This window comes from Lepidochelys olivacea (genome assembly GCF_965140295.1).
Source record: "Lepidochelys olivacea isolate rLepOli2 genome assembly, chromosome: 5".
Lineage (NCBI taxonomy): Eukaryota > Metazoa > Chordata > Testudines > Cheloniidae > Lepidochelys > Lepidochelys olivacea.
The window spans coordinates 102320788-102336651 of record NC_140415.1 but is presented as its reverse complement, the minus strand read 5'-3'; the positions used below and the strand labels follow the sequence as shown (position 1 = coordinate 102336651).

General features: G+C 46.5%; 1 long non-coding RNA gene across 2 annotated transcripts in view; it reads left to right on the top strand.

Moving 5' to 3' along the window:
- The window catches only part of LOC311521284, a 29797-nt gene extending 14941 nt beyond the window's left edge, over nucleotides 1-14856 (top strand). For both annotated transcript variants that reach the window (XR_014711845.1, XR_014711846.1), the window contains 2 exons: nucleotides 9835-9963; nucleotides 14327-14856. This is a non-coding gene — a long non-coding RNA (uncharacterized lncRNA). The remainder of the gene's footprint in view (nucleotides 1-9834; nucleotides 9964-14326) is intronic.
- Nucleotides 14857-15864: the final 1008 nt, after the last annotated feature.

The window sequence follows — 15864 nt, the reverse complement described above, 5'->3', positions numbered from 1 at the left end:
TGGAAGAGACACAAAGAGTTATGACTTCACCTAATGGAAGCAAGGAAGCAAAGACAGTAGTTTATTTGTAAACCCTAGCTCCTCCCCTTCTGGCTCAGCTAATCAAAAACCCAACAAACATATATGTAAGAAAAGAGGCAGGAGATACAGAAGGGAGGATAGAAGAAGGCTGCCACTGTTACTACATCCTACAATTAAATGGACAGAGACAGCCAGTAGGGCAAGCAGTAGGACAGAAAAGGGAAGATGCCATTTACCTGGGGCACAGAGTGCAGCAGCATCTGGATTAAATCCTCTTGCAACATGAGTGACAGCTCTGCCCAGCAGTCGTTGAGGAAGAAATAGGAGAGGTTCAAGTGTCAACACTCATGTTTCAGTTGCTGCCACAGCCCTCCCTGCCTGTGAGGTGTTCATACCCCTCACAGTGTGTCCTCTGATAACCAGAAAGGTGATTCTGCAGGCTGTTTGTGTACTTGATTAATATGGTCTTTGGCCCCATTGATCCTCAACATCTTGGAGCCTGTATCCCATCTTAGGGCCATAGAAGTGGAAAAATTCTTGAATCTCTTTGTTGAGTATGAGCCAAATGACTGCAAAGGTTCAGAATATGAAACCTGCTCATGCTCAGGTTCTACGACTTCTGAGTCACAAAAGTCTCAGGAAAATCCGGATCTGGGAAGTTCGGATTTAACTGCCTATGACCAGAGACCTTTCGCACTAGAATACAGCCTATGTGGAGGTGCTGAATGGTAAAGCAGATCTCTTGGAGGTGATGGAAGGTTTGGCTAGCAGAAGTCACAGAGCATGCAGGAAGGGAGTCTGAGCAGGAAGGGTCTAACTATGGAGCAGTGGGTGGGCAGCAACATCAGGGATGGAAAGAGAGGAGGCAGCCCAGGACAGATTGCTCAGCAGCACACTGTCAACTCAGAAACATAGAATCAAAGGACTGGAATGGACCTCGAGAGGTCATCTAGTCCAGTCCTCTGTACTCATGGCAGGATGAAATATTATCTAAACCATTCCTGACAGGTGTTTGTCTAACCTGCTCTTAAAAATCTCCAATGATGGAGATTCCACAATCTCCCTAGGCAATTTATTCCAGTTCTTAACCACCCTGACATTTAGCAAAAAGAAAAGGAGTACTTGTGGCACCTTAGAGACTAACCAATTTATTTGAGCGTAAGCTTTCGTGAGCTACAGCTCACTTAGGAAATTTATCCTAAGGTCCAACCTCAACCTCCCTTGCTTCAATTTAAGCCCATTGCTTCTTGTCCTGTCCTCCAAGGTTAAGAAAAACAAATTTTCTCCCTCCTCCTTGTAACATCCTTTTATGTACTTGAAAACTGTTTCAGAGTGGTAGCTGTGTTAGTCTGTATCAGCAAAAACAATGAGGAGTCCTTGTGGCACCTTAGAGACTAACAAATTTATTTGGGCATAAGCTTTCATGGGCTATAACCCGCTTCATCAGATGCATGGAGTGAAAAATACAGTAGGAAGGTATAAATATACAGCACATGAAAAGATGGGAGTTGCCTTACCAAGTGGGGTGGGGAAAAATGTTATTTTTCCTCCCTTGATATCCTACTGTTAATTGAATGTCTCATTAGACTGACCTCAAACTTGGTAAGGCAACTCCAATCTTTTCATGTATTTATACCTGTTCCTGTATTTTCCACTCCATGCATCTGATGAAGTGGGTTCTAGCCCATGAAAGCTTATGACCAAATAAATTTGTTAGTCTCTAAGGTGCCACAAGGACTCCTCGTTGTTTTTGAAAACTGTTATGTCCCCTCTCAGTCTTCTCTTTTCCAGACTAAACAAATGCAATTTTTTCAATCTTCCCTCACAGGTCATGTTTTCTAGACCTTTAATCAATTTTTTTTTTGCTCTTCTCTGGACTCTCTCCAATTTGTCCACATCCTTCCTGAAATGTGGCATCCAGAACTGGACACAATACTCCAGGTGAGGCCTAATCAGCACGGAGTAGAGCAGAAGAATTACTTCTCTTGTCTTGCTTACAACATTCCTGCTAATACATCCCAGAAGGATGTTCGCTTTTTTTGCAACAGCATTACACTGTTGATTCATAGTTAGCTTATGGTCCATTATGCCCCCCCAACCCTTTCTGCGGTACTCCTTCCGAGGCAGTCATTTCCCATTTTGTATGTGTGCAACTGATCATTTCCTTCCTAAATGGAGTATTTTGCATTTGTCCTTCTTGAATTTCATCCTATTTACTTCAGACCATTTCTTCAGATCATTTTGAATATTAATCCTATCCTCCAAAGCACTTGCAACCCCTCCCAGCTTGGTATCATCTGCAAACTTTGTAAATGTACTCTCTACATCATTATCTAAATAACTGATGAAGATATAGAACAGAACCGGAACCAGAACTGATCCCTGTGGGACCACACTCGTTATGTCCTTCTGGCATGATTGTGAACCACTGATAACTACACTCTGGAAATGGTTTTCCAATCGGTTTTGCACCCATCTTATTGTAGCTCCATCTAGGTTGCATTTCCCTAGTTTGTTTATGAGAAGGGCATGCAAGACAGTATCAAAAGCTTTACCAAAGTTAGGATATATCATGTCTACTGCTTCCCCCCATCCACAAGGCTTGTTATCCTGTCAAAGAAAGCTATAAGGTTGGTTTGACACAATTTGTTCTTGACAAATCCAGGCTGACTGTTACTTACCACCTTATTATCTTCTAGATGTTTGCAAATTGATTGCTTAATTATTTGCTCCATTATCTTTCCGGGTACAGGTTTCAGAGTAGCAGCCACGTTAGTCTGTATTTGCAAAAAAAAGGAGTACTTGTGGCACCTTAGAGACTAACCAATTTATTTGAGCATAAGCTTTTGTGATGAAGTGAGCTGTAGCTGTAATTCCCTGTCTTGTCCTTATTTCGCTTTTTATAGATGGCCACTATATTTGCCCTTTTCCAGTCTTCTGGAATCTCTCCGGTCTTTCATGACTTTTCAAAGGTAATCGCTAATGGCTCAGATATCTCCTCAGTCAGCTCCTTGAGAACGTGTCAAACAAAAGCAGCTTAAGAATGGGGAAGGGAGAACTAGAGGGAAGTTCCTGAAGTGACTCTGCCCTCTCTTGGCTAGGAGTCAGCACTGTATTCTGGCACAATAGAATCATAGAATCATAGAATATCAGGGTTGGAAGGGACCCCAGAAGGTCATCTAGTCCAACCCCCTGCTCGAAGCAGGACCAATTCCCAGTTAAATCATCCCAGCCAGGGCTTTGTCAAGCCTGACCTTAAAAACCTCTAAGGAAGGAGATTCTACCACCTCCCTAGGTAACGCATTCCAGTGTTTCACCACCCTCCTAGTGAAAAAGTTTTTCCTAATATCCAATCTAAACCTCCCCCACTGCAACTTGAGACCATTACTCCTCGTTCTGTCATCTGCTACCACTGAGAACAGTCTAGAGCCATCCTCTTTGGAACCCCCTTTCAGGTAGTTGAAAGCAGCTATCAAATCCCCCCTCATTCTTCTCTTCTGCAGGCTAAACAATCCCAGCTCCCTCAGCCTCTCCTCATAAGTCATGTGTTCTAGACCCCTAATCATTTTTGTTGCCCTTCGCTGGACTCTCTCCAATTTATCCACATCCTTCTTGTAGCGTGGGGCCCAAAACTGGACACAGTACTCCAGATGAGGCCTCACCAATGTCGAATAGAGGGGAACGATCACATCCCTCGATCTGCTCGCTATGCCCCTATTTATACATCCCAAAATGCCATTGGCCTTCTTGGCAACAAGGGCACACTGCTGACTCATATCCAGCTTCTCATCCACTGTCACCCCTAGGTCCTTTTCCGCAGAACTGCTGCCTAGCCATTCGGCCCCTAGTCTGTAGCGGTGCATTGGATTCTTCCGTCCTAAGTGCAGGACCCTGCACTTATCCTTATTGAACCTCATCAGATTTCTTTTGGCCCAATCCTCCAATTTGTCTAGGTCCTTCTGTATCCTATCCCTCCCCTCCAGCGTATCTACCACTCCTCCCAGTTTAGTATCATCCACAATTTTGCTGAGAGTGCAATCTACACCATCCTCCAGATCATTTATGAAGATATTGAACAAAACCGGCCCCAGGACCGACCCCTGGGGCACTCCACTTGACACCGGCTGCCAACTAGACATGGAGCCATTGATCACTACCCGTTGAGCCCGACAATCTAGCCAGCTTTCTACCCACCTTATAGTGCATTCATCCAGCCCATACTTCCTTAACTTGCTGACAAGAATACTGTGGGAGACTGTGTCAAAAGCTTTCCTAAAGTCAAGAAACAATACATCCACTGCTTTCCCTTCATCCACAGAACCAGTAATCTCATCATAAAAGGCGATTAGATTAGTCAGGCATGACCTTCCCTTGGTGAATCCATGCTGGCTGTTCCTGATCACTTTCCTCTCATGCAAGTGCTTCAGGATTGATTCTTTGAGGACCTGCTCCATGATTTTTCCAGGGACTGAGGTGAGGCTGACTGGCCTGTAGTTCCCAGGATCCTCCTTCTTCCCTTTTTTAAAGATTGGCACTACATTAGCCTTTTTCCAGTCATCCGGAACTTCCCCCGTTCGCCACGAGTTTTCAAAGATAATGGCCAATGGCTCTGCAATCACAGCCGCCAATTCCTTCAGCACTCTCGGATGCAACTCGTCCGGCCCCATGGACTTGTGCACGTCCAGCTTTTCTAAATAGTCCCTAACCACCTCTATCTCCACAGAGGGCTGGCCATCTCTTCCCCATTTTGTGATGCCCAGCGCAGCAGTCTGGGAGCTGACCTTGTTAGTGAAGACAGAGGCAAAAAAAGCAATCCACTGTCCTGAGGGAAAACTGAACAGGGACCAAGAAAGAGGAGGACTCCAGGCTCCCAAGCAACTGCTTAGTTTGCTGGAACAAATACAAAACCCACATGAAGATGGATGGTCAAATGGATCCAGCACAATACCTGCTGTACTGGGCATGCATCAGGATCTCAGGAGTCTTTATTCCCCACAACTGGGTGGTGCCAGCGGGCCAGACAACCTAGGCTGCAAGCACTGGTTTCCTCCTCTCCTGCTAACTCTGTGGCTGCTGTCTGCTTCCTGGGAACAAGCAGAGAGGTACAGTTTCAAATTAATGATTCCTTGCTTGTTACCTCTGCAAGGCAAACTTTCATGGGGCATTTGTAGTGAGAGAATAGTCATCTTCAATGACATTACACTGAGTATGAATAGTACCCTTAATGTATAAAGACTAGGGTGGACTTACTTGTGGACTTCTGGTAATGAGCTATTACCAGCAGGAGAGTGAGTTTGTGTGTGTATGGGGGTGGGGGGATGTGAGAACCTGGATTTATGCAGGAAATAGCCCAGCTTGATTGTCATGCACATTGTGTAAAGAGTTGTCACTTTGGATGGGCTATCACCAGCAGGAGAGTGAATTTGTGTGGGGGGGTGGAGGGTGAGAAAACCTGGATTTGTGCTGGAAATCACTTTAGATAAGCTATTACCAGCAGGACAGTGGGGTGGGAATAGGTATTGTTTCATATTCTCTGTGTATATATAAAGCCTGCTGCAGTTTCCACGATATGCATCTGAGGAAGTGAGCTGTAGCTCACGAAAGCTTATGCTCTAATAAATTGGTTAGTCTCTAAGGTGCCACAAGTCCTCCTTTTCTTTTTGCGAATACAGACTAACACGGCTGCTACTCTAAAAGACTAGGGTGTGAATTCTGGCTGTCCAGGTTCTCCTGCTTACTGTGGTGCCCAGCTCTCACCTCTTCACTGTAAAGAGGAAAAGTCAACTGTCCCGTGTTTTAATTAGTCCCAAATCATTGCCTTTTAGCTACATCTTTCTTCTCACTTATTTCCCTTTCTATTTCCATCTAATAATGAGTTTCTGAGTGGGCGGCTTTTCAAGTGCTACAGGCTTTGGCTGCAAAGTCAACCCCCGCCCCCCCCAATGAACTTGTGTGCACACGCACACACACACACTTCCTGCCGCTCTTCTGAATTTGAAAGATTCTGACATGGGAGCCTTAAAGCAGTGTGAACGTAGGCCCTTACAGTAAATGCTAGGGACCTGAACTGGGAGGTGGTTTACATTTTTTAGGAATTTCAGAAATTAGGTCAGCAGAGGATGCACAGTGGGGAGGGAGAAACACAGCTTTAAAATCCCTCCTATGAACCTTTTCCTCTGTTTGCTCTGATCCTTCTGTTAGGAACCATTTTTAAGCCCCTTGGTTTTCAGTTTTTATCAAATTTCTCTCCCAAATTGCCAGCTTTTGAGAGAGCAGGTATTTGGGGTTTGCCAATTTTAAGCTGAATTTTGCAAGAGCTGAAATTCTCCAAACTCAGCTCCCTGCTCACGGTCTCTGCTGGACAGCACAGTGCACCTGTGGGTAACTGCTGGTTGGTCGCAGCTGCTGCTGCACAGTGTGGGAGCGAGACAGGCTGGGAGCTGGGTTCTGGCATATGAGAGGGACTCTCTGCCCATTCCACTCTCCCTTCACCCAGTTGACTGGGAGCCAGGTGATAGCCCTCATCTGCTTTCCCTACAGGAGAGAGCCCTCTCCTGACCCTGGCTCTTCAGCACCGCCCCGTCCACTTCCCCTGCACAGTAGGGGAGTGAGATGGTCAGGGAGACCACTCAACTGCTGCAGTGTCAGGCCCACAGGGAGCAGAAGGCTCTCCTCGCCCCCCTGCTGCGAGTACTGGGCACCCCTCACCTTCCCCCTCCACCCGCTGGTCCTTTGTTGTCAGTTGTCACCGATTTTCAATATTTTTTTTTAGACAATGAAAGCGCTGGGAGATTTTAAACAATAAAAACCAAAACCAAAGGGCCTTAACTATTCTGTGCAGCAGAAGGGTGCATTACATAACTCCCTTCCTTACCACACAATTGTTGAGAAGATTTTAATTTTTTTCCCCATGAATGAGCCATACCCTACTAGCAGTAAATCCCACCTGAGTATACAATGTGAATAAAGGTTTCAGTAGAATAAAGCCATTGGTGCACTTCTCAGGCAGTTGACAGCCTGAAGCAAAGGCATCAGAAGCATGCATCAATAGCCTACTAATTGCACACCATTTTGTGGCTTATTGCTGTATCAGCTGTGTCTTGTACTTCATAGTGTATGCAAGCTGTCACAGTATTCACTGTGACACACCCTGTTATGTCTCACCGCCTAAACAACAATATATATTGCCAGTTACAGTCAGGAGCAGTGAGTGGAGATTATACTTTGGGGAAGTGGGAATCCTTGTAGTCTTAAAAAAAAAGGATATAATGACAGAAAATGATTGTAGCAAATAGGTATGAAAATGCACACACAAGTCTGAAAAATAATCAAGACATTGCATAGGTGGCTGGACACATTTAAAAAGAAATCTGTTTACATGCATTAAAGTAAGTGGTTTTGCATATTCTTTGTTTCTTTGAGAAGGTGTGACAGAAAGGAGGAGGAATATTAATCTAGATTCTGAAATATATTAAAGCCTTAGAAACGTTATTCATCTGACCCACTTACAACACTATCTAGCTCCCAGGAGAGGCAGATGCAAACAGCCAATCTCCTAGCAGTTCTTTCACTTTGCTTGCCTCCTACAATGCCCAAGCCAAACTGCTTCCAGTTTTATTAAAAAGGTTTGTTTCATATGTTAGACATGGTAATTCAGGCAGGAAATCAGCTAACTTCCTGCCTTTATCGGCTATCATCTGTGGAAGCAACTGTGTTCTGGATGCTTTACATGTCTTGATTTCGTATTGGAAAAGGAATATTATAGACACTGACACGTTCAGCATGAGTTTTTGTTTACTACATACACAAATCAGATTTGCCTCCTCCCTTTTCTATAAAGAACAAGGAATGTAATGTTTGATTGCGCTATCCCTAGGAAAAGCTGGGGAAACTCATTTAATATTTAATTTACTGATATGAATAGAAGATTACAGAGAAAAGGTCAGGAGCTGAATAAAGATAATGGGGCTTGCATAGAAAAATGGAGAGGTAACGTGAGAGAAAAAAACCAGTGCTGGGGAAAGCACGATCTCGAGTCCCCAGAAGAATGAACAAGACCAACCCCAAAGGGGATATTCTACTAGTTTAACCTGCCAGCAATAATTATAGGGTTTTCTTCAAACTCCCGAGTGTGTGAAATGGAGATTACTTACTTGTAACGGGAAGTTCTTTGAGATGTGTGGTCCCTATCTGTATTCCACATGTGGGTATGCATGTCCTCCATGCGCCTGAGACCAGAGTTTTGTCGCAAAGTGTCAATTGGTCTGGGCCTGCGCAATTGCCCTCCTTGTGCTCTGAACCAGGGGTGGCCTCTCTAGCTTCTTCTCTTTGTGGTGACTCAGGCTTCTGCTTCAGCCCCATGGGGCAGGGCTTAGGACCCCAGGCTTCAACTCCATGCAGTGGGACTTCATCTTTCTGCCCTGGGCCCCAGCGAGTCTAACACTGGTGGGTCCCATGAAACCTGCTCACGGCCCCCCAGGGGTCCCCAGACCCCTGACTGAGAACCATTGATGTAGAGCAGTGGTCCCCAAACTGTGGGGCATGCCCTCCTAGGGGGGCATGGAGGACATGGCAGGACCCGGGCCAACCTCACGAGGGGCAGGGAGGGAGAGCCACCCAGCTCCACTCTGCCCCCAACTCTGCTCGAGCCCGGCCCCAGACCCTGGCCGCCCTGGCTCAGCTCCTGGACCTGCTCCCAGCCATTGCTCCAGCCACCAGCCCCAGCTGCAGTTCTGCTCCCAGCCTTGGAGACAGGGCGGGTGGAGGGCAGAAAACAGACACATTCCTTTACTGGTAAAGGGGAGTGCGAGAGGAAAGGTTTGGGGACGACTGCTGTAGAGGTTGCTGGCGCTCTCAGAGAATGATACATCCAGAGATCTACTAAGAAAGTCTCTGGGCAGATGATGTTTGTCCACGAGATCACTCAGCTATAGTGACAAATTGGTTTATGTGAAACTCAGAAATTACCGTGGGGATGAATTTTAGATGGAGGCAAAGGGAGACTTTTTCTTAATGAAACAGGATGTACGGCAGGTCTGCCATGATAGCTCCCAGTTCATTCACTCACCTGGCTAATGTGATGAGGACCTAGAAGGCAACCTTTATGGAGGGATAGGACATGGAACATATGGCCATCAGTTCAAAGGGTGGTCTGGTAAGAACTAAGAGTACCAGGTCCCATTGTTGAGTGGATTTCGCTATTTGTGGGAAGCTCCTAACGAGATCGTTCAGGAAACAAACTGTGATTGGGTGAGTAAAGACAGAGTGACCTTTCACTGTGGGATGGAAGGCACTGACTGCTGCCAGATGAACCTGCAGTGAACTACATCCTGATGTCTTGAGGACAGGAGATAGTTTAAAATAGCAGGCAAGCCTGCCAATTCTGATAACCGTTTCTGTTGTGTTCAGGCACAGAAATGCCTCTATTTAGCTAGATAGCATTTCCTGGTGGAGACTTTCCTGCCTCTGATTAAGGACATATGACCATTCTAGGTCTAATGCCCATCCAAATAACAAGCTGTGAGAGGACGAGGGCCTGGGTTGGGTTGTCTGATCCTGCCATTCTTTTGAGTTAACAGATCCAGAAAAGGTGATATATTGATGAGAGGATAGGATGACATTCATAGGTCTGGAAACCAAAATTGCCTGGGCCAGTTGGGTGCCTTGGCCCTGTTATGGCAAATTTTCTGCAGAATCTGAGGTAGCAGGGGGATGGGAGGAAAGGTGTACCTCAGGTGGTCTGTCCAGGATAACAAAAGTCTTGGCCTAATGCTGCTCTGGAGTTAGAAATTGAATTTCTTGTTTGCTTTGGAGGCCAACAGGTCCCAAGACGGTGTTCTCCACCCTGTGAAATTTCATTCAAGACTGAATTTTGTATTTCTCACTCGCCATCTCTGGAGTGGTGCCTGCTGAGATAGTCTGCTAGAGTATTCTGCATTCCTGGTAAGTATGTTGCCAGGAGCGTATGTGGTTTCTGATGTACCAGTTCCATAAATTCACTGCCTCTTTGCACAGAGGAAGAGATTTCACTCCACTCTGTTTGTTTACATAAGAGATGGTTGTTATATCTGGAATTATGTGGATATGACAGAACTGTATATGGGTAAGCTCCAGGAGACTGATATGCATTCTGGCCTCCTGGGAGACCAAGTGTCTGGTGCACTGTGATTGTCCATGAGGGCTCCCGATCTTATGAGGGATGCAGCCATAAAGATGGTTATGCTGCGTATGGGTGGAAGGAAAGGGCTTTTGGCTTGCACCTTTTCTGGTTTTGTCCACCATATGAGAGAGAGCCTGACCTTTTGGGGAATTGTTACTTTGGTATTCATATTGTCCCTGTCTACTGAGTAGATAGACTGGAGCCAGCCTTGCAGGCAACGGAGACGAAGCCAGTGAGCAGCGTTACATAAATATATGAAGCCATGTGGCCTACCAGAGAAAGACAGACCTGGACTGTTGTGCAAGGTCTGAAGGTGACTTATGGACTGAAATCTGTCCATAAGAAGATAGACTCCTCCTCAGCAAAAGCCTAACATCATGTTTATGAAATGTATAATTTTGGTAGCAGTCAAAACTGGAAAAGTGGACTTTTCATTGTTTACACAGATCCCCAGTTATGTCATGGTGGAGTAAGAATAGGGTCACTAACTGGACAAAGGGCAGGTCAAACCAGATATGGAAAGACAGTGTAGCTGTTGCATCTCACCTGGCCCGACACCACTGTGACGATCTTTGTGAAGGCCCTGGGTGCTTCACCAGCCGAATGGGAGTACTCTGACCTGGTTGTGCTCTTGTCTTACCTCGAATCTGGGAAACCTTGTGTGTGACTGGGGACTATCCACAGAAAAGTGGGCATCTTTAATGTCAAGAGCTGCAAACCATGTGCTCTCCTCCAGGGAGGGAATTATTGATGCCAGTGTCACTAGGCAAAAATTTACTTTGTGAATAAAGATATTTAGTTGGTGTAGATAAAGAATTGATCTTCGATCTCTGTTTTTCTTGGGAACTATGAAATATGGGGAGTAAAATCCCTTCCCTTGATGTTGGGATGGCACTCATGCTATGGCCACTCACTGACGGAGAGTCCACCTCTTGATGAAAGATTTCCTCATGAGAGTAGTCCCTGAGAAAGGACCAGGAAGGGGGTTTGTGGTGAGGAGATGAGATAAACTTGATTGTGTAGCTAGAACGGATAATCTCTAGTACCCACTTGTCTGTTATTGCCCTGCAGTTGTGTGCAAAGTGGGCAAGATGGCCACCAAAAATTTGGAGGGCAGTACAGCACTGCATCAAAACTGGCATATGGTTCTCGAGAATCCCATCAAAAGAAACCACTGGGTGTGGGGTGGGGTTGAGCAGCAGCAGGGATGGAGGAAGCTGCATAAATGGGTCTTTGCATCCTTTGTTGTTTTCATGGGAGTTTGTAAGGGCACTGGTGGTAAAAAAGTCAGGTGGATGGGGCCAATTCAGTCAGGGTGGATGTGGCCCAGTCCCAGCAGTTGACAAGAAGGGGTGACTATCAACAGAGGGAAAATTACTTTTTGTCATGCTAACGAGGCCAATTCAATCAGGGTGGATGTGGCCCATTCCAAACAGTTGACAAGAAGGTGAGAGTAGACAAGGTTTCCCTCTGTTGATACTCATGCCTTCTTGTCAACTGTTTGGAATGGGCAATATCCACACTGATTGAATTGGCCTCGTTAGCACTGACCACACCCCCACTTGGTAAGGCAACTCCCATCTTTTCATGTGCTGTATATTTATACCTTCCTACAGTATTTTTCACTCCATGCATCTGATGAAGTGGGTTATAGCCCACGAAAGCTTATGCCCAAATAAATTTATTAGTCTCTAAGGTGCCACAAGGACTCCTCATTTTGCTGATACAGACAAATTGGCAACCACTCTGAAACCTAATACTGGTGGGTTCCAAAATGTCCTTATTCACTGGAAGAACCACCCTATTAGGGCCAGAGGATTGAAAAATATCCAGAAGACTATATTGCGCATTATGGACTCTGAAGGTCTGCTGCCACCCTCTGCAAAAGTGACTGGTACTGCCTGGGGTCATGAGGTGCTGAAGCGATGGAGGAGAAACTGCATCATCAAGTGATGAGGATGATACACCTGACAGAAACCTTGAAGCTGGCTCAAATTCCTCCTCTGCAAGCTCTGACGGAGCCAGTTGGTATCACTTGGGAGAAGAGAACTGCTCCAATTCCTGCACAGATCTGGGAGTCATATTTACAGATCCCATGGAGCCCAGTAGAAAGGATCAGACATCTTGGTACCCAATGCCTTGCCCTGCAACAGTCCCCTGGGTAGAAGGGAAGCAGCTCCTAGGCCTCCTATGGGATCTGTCTGGGCTTCTCCTCCTTGGGGGAGAAGCCTTGTCTGAAGCATTGGTTTTGTCTGACGAGAAGGTAAGCTCATTTTTGTTTTGTTTTTTATTTGCCAGCAGCACCAGTACTAGTGAAAGAATGCTCTAGCTTGTGGATGTTGTAGAAGAAGATCCTCTTCTTCTTGATGTGTTTGAGCCCTGGTCTACACTATAGGTCGAATTTAGCCACGTTAGGTCGATTTTATAATGAATGCATCTACACAAGCAACCCCGTTCCGTCGACCTAAAGGGTTCTTAAAATTGACTTCTGTACTCCTCCCCGGCGAGGGGAGTAGCGCTAAAATCAACCTTGCTGGGTCAAATTCGATGGTATTGGCCTCTGGGAGCTATCCCAGAGTGCTCCAATGTGACGGCTCTGGACAGCACTTTTAACTCGGATGCATTAGCCAGGTACACAGGAAAAGCCCTGGGATCTTTTGCATTTCATTTCCTGTTTGGTCAGCGTGGCAAGCTCAGCAGCACAGGTGACCATGCAGTCCTCCCAGAATCGCAAACGAGCTCCAGCATGGAGCGAATGGGAGATACTGGATCTGATTGCTGTATGGGGAGAAGAATCTGTGCAGGCAGAACTCCAATCAAAAAGAAGAAATGCTAATATATATGCCAAAATCGCACAGGGCATGATGGACATAGGCTACGACAGGGACATACAGCTGTGCCACGTGAAAGTGAAGGAGCTCAGGCAAGCCTACCAAAAGGCAAAGGAGGCAAAGGGTCGCTCTGGGTCAGAGCCCCATACATGCCACTTCTATGATCAGCTGCATGGCATGCTAGGGGGGACCCTACCACTACCCCACTACTATCCATGGACCCCTGCAAGGGGGGAGTCTCATGCAACATGGAGGAGGATTTTGTGGATGAGGAAGAGGAGGAGGAGAATGCGCAGCAGGCAAGCGGTGAATCCATTCTCCCCGGCAGCCAGGACCTTTTCATCACCCTGGAGCCAATACCCTCCCAAGGTGGGATCCCCGACCCTGAAGCCAGAGAAGGCACCTCTGGTGAGTACACATTTGTAACTACAGTACAGGGTTTAAAAGCAATAGTGTTTAATGTTTGATTTGCCCTGAAGATTTGGGAAGCATTCGCGGCCAGTACAGCTGCTGGAAAAGTCTGTTAACGTGTCTGGGAATGGAGCGGGAATTCTCCAGGGACATCTCTATGAAGCTCTCCAGGAGATACTCTGAAAGCCTTTGCAGAAGATTTCTGGGGAGGGCTGCCTTATTTCGTCCTCTACAGTAGGACACTTTACCACACCAAGCCAGTAGCAAGCAGTCTGGAATCATTGCAGCACAAAGCACGGCAGTGAATGGTCCTGAGTTTTGGTCGCATTCAAGCAACATTCGGTCTTTATCTTTCTGTGTTAGCCTCAGGAGAGTGATATCATTCATGGTCACCTGGTTGAAATAGGGGAATTTTTGTAAGGGAACAGTAAAAGGACACCGTTCATGCTGGGCTGTTTGCACTTGGCTAAAAGGGATCATCCCATAGCCACGCAGCGGCGGGAGAGGTGAAGGGATCATCCCAAATAGCCATGCGGAAGGGTGTGGGGAGGTGTGTGCTCCACATCCACCCGAAAACCGCAGCCTCTCCTTTTAAATGGCAAACTCAACTGGCATTGCTTGCTATGGGAAAGGAGGACGCTGCAGTTTGAAAACATTCCCACATGGTATGAAGGCATTAGAAGCCAAACCCACGTACCCTGTGGCTTACCATGGCTGTCTGGAAACTGAATTCTGTTGCCCAGCCATGTGTGATGTGTCACCATACCAGCAGGCGCTCAATATAAAAGGCAAAATGTGACCTTGTACCTAAAGCACATGTGCTGTCTGCTGTGAATTACTTCATTCATTTGTTCTCAGAAATGTATCCTCTTAAATTTTACTCTCCTTTTTTATCCCCCTGCAGGTGCAAATGTTTCTATGCGCCCTGTATCATCTCCGTCCCTGAGGTTATTGCAGATTAGAAGATGAAAGAAATGCACTTGCGATGACATGTTTTCCGAGCTCATGCAGTTCTCCTGCACTGATTGGGAACAACTGAATGCAGGGAGGCATTCAGTGGAAGAGTCCAGGAAAGCATTAAGTGAGCGTGATGAGAAGAGGCAGGATGCAATGCTGAGGCTAATGGGGGAGCAAACGGACATGCTCAGGTGTCTGGTGGAGCTGCAGGAAAGCCAACAAGAGCACAGACCGCCACTGCATCCACTGTACAACCGCCTACCCTCTCCCGCCAGTTCCATATCCTCCTAACCCCAATGCCCAAGGATGTGGGGGGGGCAGGGAGGCTCCGGGCACCCAGCCACTCCACTTCAGAGGATGGCCCAAGCAACAGAAGGCTATCATTCAAACAGTTTTGATTTGTAGTGTGGCTACAATAAGCAATGTGCCCTTGTCATTCCTTCCTCCCCCACCCCACCCTACCTCACCCGGGCTACCTTGTCAGTTATCTCACTTTTTAAAAAATGAATAGAGAAAGAATGCATGGTTTCAAAACAATAGTTACTTTATTTCCTTTGCTAGCTGTGATCAAAGGGGTGGTGGTGGTTGGCTTACAGGGAATTAAAATCAACAAAGGGGGCGGGGTTTGCATCAAGGAGAAACACACACAACTGTCACACCGTAGCCTGCCCAGTCATGAAACTGGTTTTCAAAGTCTCTCTGATGCGCAGTGTGCCTACCTGTGCTCTTCTAATCGCCCTGGTGTCTGGCTGTTCAAAATTGGCAGCCAGGTGATTTGCCTCAACCTCCCACCCCACCATAAACGTCTCCCACTTACTCTCACAGATATTATGTAGCACACAGCAAGCAGTAATAACAATGGGAATATTGGTTGCACTGAGGTCTAACCTAGTCAGCAAACAGCACCAGCGTGCTTTTATATGTCCAAAGGCAAATTCTACCACCATTCTGCACTTGCTCAGCCTATAGTTGAACTGCTCCTTACTACTGTCCAGGTGTATGGCTTCATGAGCCATGGAAGCAAGGGGTAGGCTGGGTCTCCAACGATAACTATTGGTATTTCAACATCCCCAACAGTAATTTTCTGGTCTGGGAAGTACCGTAAGTCCCTTCCTGCAGCTGCTCTGGAGTTCCTAAAGATGTGAGCATCATGCACCTTTCCTGGCCATCCCATGCTGATGTCAGTGAAACGTCCCTTGTGATCCACCAGTGCTTGCAGCACCATTGAGAAGTACCCCTTGTGGTTTATGTACTGGTTGGCAAGGTGGTCCGGTGCCAAGATAGGGATATGCATTTCGTCTATTGCCCCACTACAGTTAGGGAAACCCATTGCAGCAAAGCATCCACTATGACCTGCACATTTCCCAGAGTGACTACCTTTGATAGCAGAATGTCAGTGATTGCATTGGCTACTTGAATCACAGCAGTCCCCACAGTAGATTTGCTCACTCCAAATTGATTCCCGACTGACTGGTAGCAGTCAGG